We start from the raw sequence: 6,335 nt of genomic DNA on the forward strand, positions 1-6,335 counted from the left end.
TAGGTTGGAGATGACTATCCCTTGGAGCTTGGAAGGCATGGTTCCATTTTAGTCTAGTATCCCCCCATTGCTGATGATGTCCAGTATCTGTTCAATCCTCAGGGCTCTGTGTGCACATGAGTTAGGAACGATCTGGGTATCAGATAATAAAACCCAACCAGTGGGAGCCTAAGAAAACAGACGTTCATTTGTTTTGTTTTATTTTATTTATTTTTACTTTTTATTTATTTATTTTTGGCTGTGCCGCACGACGTGCGGGATCTTAGTTCCCTGACCAGGGATTGAACCCGTGCCCCCTGCAGTGGAAACGCAGAGTCCTAACCACTGGACCGCCAGGGAATTCCCATGTTCATTTGTTTTAAATCACATGCACACAACAGAAACAGAAGAGGCAGAGTGGGATTAGAGCAAGAGCTCTACAGGGTCACTGGGGACCTAAGGCTTTTCTCTTTTTGCCCCTTCATCCTTCATGTGTGGCTTCTGTACTCATGATCCCAGGATGGCTGCTGCAACTCCTCCATCACAGCCTGTGTTTGAGGCAGGAAAAGGATGGAAGGGTATACAAGTGATGAGCAAAATGGGCATTCTCTTAGCAAGCTTTACCTTTTTATTAGAGAAAGGACACTCTCCACAGGAATTTATCACCACATCTCCTTGGCCAAAAGTGTTAGGTGACCACCATGGCTGGAAGATAGCCAACAAGAAGTTGGCCTATTTTTTTCTCACTAGATTTCTTGGGCTTTATCTTTCATTTTTTATTTAAAAAGAATTCTTATTCCACCAGACATATTTTCATTTCCAATAGTTCACTTCTGTTTTTATTGTTCCTTTTCCATAGATTCTACACTTGTTTTATGTAATTCCTCCACAAATCTTTCTAATGACACTGATGAGTTTATTTAAAACTCCTTTCTGTGCCCTGAATTGTTTCTGTTTCTTCCAATGTTAATTTTTGGGAATATCTCCCTAGAGTCCCCAGAGTGACTCTCTGAACACTTTCATTCTGTCTAAAAACCCTAGAATCCAGAAAGCAAGGAAATCTGCATAGACTGATGGGACAGAAAAGCCAACTTGGTGGGGGCGGGGGGGGTGGGGTGTTCCTCCTAGCCAAATTTGGAAAAATGTGAACACTTGAAGAGTAACAACATCATTGCATTGTAACATTTTGAATTAAAAAAAGAATCTGTGTGTCCTTGGCAATGGGAAAAAGCAAACAAAAGTTGGGGAGGGAAATTTTCTTCATAGAACAATGACGTGTAATACATGTAGCAGAAATGATAGAATTTGGAAATTGCCTTTTCACAGGCACCAGTGCAATCACTGCTTGGAGCAGAGTATCCATGAGTCCCAGGACCACTGATGGAGTAGATTTCTCACCAGTCACAGGAAGACCACATGCCTGCACGGCACAGAGAAAGGGCAGTTACCACTTCGCCCATGACCTGCCTCGGTATCCCTGAAGGGGCAAACAGGTACCTCCTTGATGGGCCCTGGATCAGAAAACAAAAACCAAAAACAGCTACGCAGTGATGTTGTTCCACTGATGTTGAATAGTCAGTGTGAAGACAATAGGGAGTTATGTGGATGAGTGCTCATGTTCCTGGAAGATACACTGGAGAATTACGGGGCTGAAGTGTCAGGATGTCACCAACATACTCTCAAAAGGTAAAAATAGATGTGTATGTTTTTAGAGAGTAAACAAAGCAAATGTGACTAAATTAACAACTGTGGAATCAGTACAGGATACATGGGAGTGTGGCAGGTAGACTACCAGATGTCCCCGGGACCCCTGGCCCTGTGGCTTTAAACCACAACTCCTGATAATCTGTTATGCAACAATACATGCCTGATGCTCATCGTAGGATGGTCACAAGTTCTCTTTCAAGGTTGGGGAGAAAATCATGTGGATATGCACAGTTGCCCCTGTGATAAAATCCGCACTGAGGTCTTGTAGGCTGGTCCCGGCCAGCCCTGCCCCCAGGACCTCGCCCCACTCTAGGCCTTGACCCTGCCAGTCCAGGTTTGGGACGTCCCAGCACTTCCCACACAGGCTACGAGGGCTGTTCCACCTGCCTGCTGTGCTGCTCCTGTCTTCTCATCCCCCATGGCATCAGGGCCCCCCACTGTCCACCCCAGTATCATGAAACCCCAACTGCCCCTATGTTCCTCCTCTGCCCTCCTCCATCCCCTCCCCCACCTTCTCCTTCCCTTCCTCTCCCCCAATCTTCTTCCTCCTCTGCCTTCCTCCCTCTTCTCCCTCCCCTTGCTTCCCACCCATCTCCTCTCCCCTCTCAGCTTCTCCTCTCCCTTCCTCTTCTTTTTCATCTCTCTCCTCTCCTCTCTCCTCCTTTCTCCCCTCCCCTTCTCTCCCCGCTCTGGAAGGTGGGCCTCTGGCTGCCCAGCTAATAACCACAGCAGGAGCCTCCCGGCTCCGCTCCCCAGCTCCAGCCGTTTCCATGGACAAGGGCCCACACAAACACAGGATGCTGCAGCTCCCCCTGCCAGCCCAGGACCCCCCGCAGCACAGGGTTGGTGGCAGATGAGGTCATTGCCACAGGGGCCCCACAGGCCTGTTGGGGGGGACTATTTGTTTGGCCTTGTTTCTGTGGCAACCTGCTAGACCCCTCCTTCACTCCATCCACGGGGGTGTTTGCTGGTGCAAGGGACGAAGCTGCCCCTGAGCCCCCAGCTCCACCTCCAAGGTATGCATAGGGAAACTGAGGCGCAAGAGCCAGGCAGAGGCAAGACCATGCAGGGTCAGGACACTTGTCCCCAGACCGGGGTCTCCCTCTGCCCGGGAACTCAGGCGAACATAGGCCAAGTGGGTCCAAGGCACACAGCCCGTCGCCCAGAGCAGGGGTCCTGGCTCTGCCCAGCATCTGTCCTGCCCGAGGATCAGGCCCCTGACCTATGTGCTGGACAGTGGGCCGAGAGGGTCCTGTCCCAAGAAAGGAGGCCCTGGGCAGGGAGCAAGGAGGGGCTCAGAGGGCAGGGCAGTTTCCAGAAGAGGCACTGTGGCCAGGCACTGGGGAGGAAACCATGGGCAGCCCAGGTGGGGAGGAAAGAGGCACAGTCACAGGCTGGGGTGGCTCTAAGAAGAGGGGGTGGAGACAGGAAGCTGGAGGAGGAGCTGAGAAGCAGGAGGGCAGGTCAAGGCAAGGCTGTATGTCCAGGGCACCAGCACATAAGCCCACTGCATGCTGTTGCCACTGTCCCATCTGTCCAGAGGCCTTTGCAGCAGCCAAGAGCCTCCTTAGATGGGGGCAGTCCCAGGAGGGGTGGAGTAGGCTCAGGCCAAGGGCATCAAGACCCCCAGAGCAGGGCCAGGAATGGGGGCTGTGTGCTCGCAGTAGTGGGGTCCAGGTGGCCCTGGCCCGCCCACAGCCTCCCAGCTTTCAGTACGTCAATGCTCTGGGCCTTCGGCCCTCCTGGGCAGCCTCCTTCTCACATCCCTCATGGGCTGCCCCCTGAGCACCTGCTGTGCATGGCCTGGCCAGGCCAGGTGCCACTGTGCAGCAAGTGCCACTTCCTGTGGTTCCTATGGTCCCGGGGCCTCCAGGATCTCATAGCAAGAGGCAACAGGGCCCCACCATGGCCTGTCTGGGCTCTCTGGCCATGGTGAATTGGCCTCACTTTTTCCACCCTTTCCCTCCCCCTCATCTTCCTCTCCCTCCTCCCCTTTCTCCATCTCCTCCCTCCTCCCCTCCCCCTTCATCTGCCTCTCCACCTCATCCTGTCTCTGAAGTCATCCTGGAAGGCAGGTGGGATCCAGCTGAATACCTTCCCAAAGTGCAGGCCCGTCTGAGACGTTACCTAACCGCACCTTCTTACCTAATCCCCCAGCCATCTCCTGCTTCCTGCGCCTGCCCCCACCCCAGCAGGGCCAACCTGGGCTCGAGCCCAGACTTGCCTCTGGCCACCTGTGGTCTTGGGCTGCCTCCCCAGGATGTGGTCCTACAGGGCAGGCCTTCCCCTGCCTCAGATTTTGGGCGGGCCAGCACGAGCTTTTCAGCTGGAGGAGGCCAGAGACAGGGGCAGGAGAGACTACAGTCACTGGGCAAAGCGGGTAGCTGGAAAGGAGAGTGACAGCCCAGCACTTTGTCCTCACAGCGCGCACATTCACGCATACACACGCACAGACACGTGGACCCAGCGCCCCCACATGTTTGCACACATGCACACAGACACAGACACATGCAAGGTTAGCCAGGTGCACAGAGCTCATCCACCGCGTATGGAACCCAGGATCGAGGGGAGACCTGGGTGCCCAGATAGCGATCCTCGGCAGGGGGCTGAGTGCCCAAGTAGGAGGAGGTTGGCCCTGGCAGGAGGCTGTGCATAGTGACCTGTCCAGCCTGGCCTGCCCGGCTGGCCCCTTCTCCCCTCTGCAGCCCCCACCCGCTTGCAGCCCGCAGCCTGCACCTGGGTTGGTTTCAGCTCCAGTTTCAGCCACCCGTCACCCAGGAAGAATGGCCACATTCAGGCTGCCTGCTCTCTAACCCAGGCAGCTCGCAGCCCTCTCGCACCCAGGGCACAGAGGCCTGAGCCCTCTGCCTGCCCCTCCATAGCGGTGCCGGGGAGGAGGTCTCGGTTTTCACAACGTGCGAAGACGGGGAGCTGCCCCCTCGGGCCCCCCACGTGGCGAGAGGTCCCTCAGCCCCCCTCTGCCCTGTTGCCACCCACCCCCATCCCTCTCCTGTGGATCCCGGTGCCTGGCTGAGGTGCCTCTCGGAGCTGCCAGCTCACCTTCGGCCTGGCAGAGGGTCTGGCATCAGGAGGAACCATTCGGTCTCCAGTGGCAGTGCTCAGGAGGGCAGAGAGGGGGTACTGTAACCCTTCCGCCTGAGCACAGTGGTTAGGCAGATAATTCCACATTCCTCGTGCAGCAGCTCCTCTCCTGGGTATCCAGGGGGACTTGGACAAGACCCGAGGTGGCAGGGAGGTGACCTCCCAGGAGAGGGGCCACCAGGGGTCCAGCAGGGCACATCACAGCTGTGGGGGAGGAGGACACATGAGATGGGCTCGAGGGAAGACAGAGGCCAGCAGGGAGGGTGGAAGGGCTAGGGACTGGGGACAAACTCGGTGGGAGGGGCTTGTGTTGGGCCTAGAAGACCCCAGACTCAGAGCAGGTGGACGGACAGATGGACAGGCTGTGTCAGGGACTCAGCGCTGGGATGAGGCACAAGGAACCTGCTTCTGGAAGAGGTTGCAGGCTTAGAGTGAGGGAGAGAAAGCTGGGGGTCCAGCAGGCATCCTGAGAGGAGGCACAGGGCGCCCTCCGGCTAGCCAAGGACCCCCACACACAATGGGGGGTCACATGCCCACCTGGGATAGAGAGAAGGTGGCCAACACAGGGGCCTAATGTATGTACCTCAGGATGGGCTGAACCTCCAGCCGCTCTCTGAAGGACATAGGCCTTGAGGTGATGAGGGAAGAATTGCCAAGAAAGAGAAAGCCTTCTTTCCTAACTGGGCAAGAGAAGGAGATGTGCTCTGTCCTGTCCAGCACAGCGCCTGGGCCCACCCTGGCTCCACACTCCTTTCCCCGCTCAGCGACCAGGTCCCAGGTCCCCTGGACTGCAGTGGTTGGGGATCTGTCCCCCAAAGTTCACATCCACCTGAACTTCAGGATATGACTTTATTTGGGAAAGGGTCTTTGCAGATTATACTTAGTTACTTGAGTCAATGATTTCAAGATCAGAGCATCCTGGACTGTCTAGGTGGGCCCTATGTTCCATGGCAGGTGTCCTCATAAGAGACAGAAGGGAGAAGACAAAGAAGACACGGAGATGTCCACATGAAGAGGGAGGCAGAGACAGGAGTGATGTGGCCACAAGCCCAGGAATGCCTGCGGCACCAGCACCTGGAAGAGACAGGAAGGATCATCCTCCAGAGCCTCCCGAGAGAGCTCAGCCTGCCCACTTCTGGCCTCCACAGCTGGGAGAGAACAAATTCCTGTTGCTGTAAGCCGTGGCCCTCACCCTGTTTGTGGTCATTTGTTATGATTGCCCCTTAACTAATACAGGGGACAAAGCCCCCCAGCAGTCCCCACACACCTGCTCCAGAGGAGAGAGTGAAACAGGGCCTCGGCAGGCACTCTGGTAGAGATGAGGGTTTGGAGGCCCACTGAGAGCACTGCTTGAGGGTGTGCTGGGACAGAGGCCAAGCTAGAAGGAGCTGGGCACGTGGTCCTCCAGTGCCAGCCTATGAGAGGATCCATGGGGCCACTCAGTGACGGGGGACCTGGGATATGGTCCCTGCACATGAGAGCTGCTGCATCTCCAGGTGCTAACAGGGAACTACCACCCCCTCCCACCTCTGGGGAGGGCTGGGCTG

Source organism: Eubalaena glacialis, chromosome 4 (genome assembly GCF_028564815.1).
Source record: "Eubalaena glacialis isolate mEubGla1 chromosome 4, mEubGla1.1.hap2.+ XY, whole genome shotgun sequence".
NCBI classification, from domain to species: Eukaryota; Metazoa; Chordata; class Mammalia; order Artiodactyla; family Balaenidae; genus Eubalaena; species Eubalaena glacialis.